Source organism: Brassica oleracea, chromosome C5, assembly GCF_000695525.1.
Source record: "Brassica oleracea var. oleracea cultivar TO1000 chromosome C5, BOL, whole genome shotgun sequence".
NCBI classification, from domain to species: Eukaryota; Viridiplantae; Streptophyta; class Magnoliopsida; order Brassicales; family Brassicaceae; genus Brassica; species Brassica oleracea.
This window is the reverse complement of record NC_027752.1, coordinates 8539715-8540945: the sequence shown is the minus strand read 5'-3', so window position 1 is coordinate 8540945 and position 1231 is coordinate 8539715.

The following is a 1231-nucleotide window of genomic DNA, read 5'->3' as shown; positions in this document are numbered from 1 at the left end:
ATCCCCACCTCAAGCTTGACTGAGTCTAGGTTCAAGCTTGAAGTGAGCCTCAATGAGACTCCAAACCGGGAGCGCATCACTTCCTACAGCTGCGCTTAAGTCAACCGATCTCCCATTTCCTTCAGCTCCAATGCCTTCAGGTCACCGGTCTCCTCAAGACTTAGGTGATGACCTTTCCTTGTGTGTCTCCACGAACCAGGAGTGCATCACTATCACTAGCTGCGCTTCTCAACCGGCCATACACACAAGCCACTCTCCATTGCTTCAACAATGGGCAAAGTCTTCCTCTTCTACTTGGATGGATGGTGAGCAAAGAACACTTCTTGTGAACCTGAAACATCACTCAAACTCCAGCATAGATAAGACACAAAGGTATTGGTATCAATCCTTGACACATCATCAAGGTTGATCACCAATATCACAAGCATTGCAACAGATTATACAAGACACTTTCAAGTTCTAATCTTTGCAAGCAAACTCTCTAAGCACAAGCACTTTCTTTTCCAGATTTATGCAAGCTACTTAGGCATTTTCAACTTCTGCCTTAATTGCATCTTAGACTTGAATCAAAGTGCATCAACCTAAGGCAGCAACAACACTCTACACTCCACTTTAAGCTCGGTTTCAGTTCATGAAAGCAGTCATGTTTAGACAATACTACTAACTCCCTAACAGGCATTCATTATGAACCAGATTCAAGCAACAATTCTCAGTCACCAACCAACTCTTTTTAAGCATCCTGCTCAACATTCTAAACATTTCATATCTAGCAATCTTTAAACACATCCTCAGGTTTTCAATCACATCACAACATCACAACCTGTTTAATACATCATTCAGTTCACATACACAAGCTTTAAACAAGAGAAAGAGGTTTCTTACAGCCAAGGAACTAGTGTTAGTTCCTTGAAACTCCATAGAACATGGCAAGACAGTGAGCTGTTGGTGTCGACCCCAACTTCTCCTTCTTCCAAGGACCTTTCTCTTGAACTCTCCCAAGGAACTAGTGCTAGTTCCTTGAAACTCCATAGAACATGGCAAGACAGTGAGCTGTTGGTGTCGACCCCAACTTCTCCTTCTTCCAAGGACCTTTCTCTTGAACTCTCATGTCAATGACCCCACCTTTCATCATGTTACACTCGCCACACCAGTACCAGATGAAAGCTATCACCTTTCTTCTTGGACAGTGAATAAGAAACAGCTTGTATAAAGCTTTGAAGCTTGGTTGATC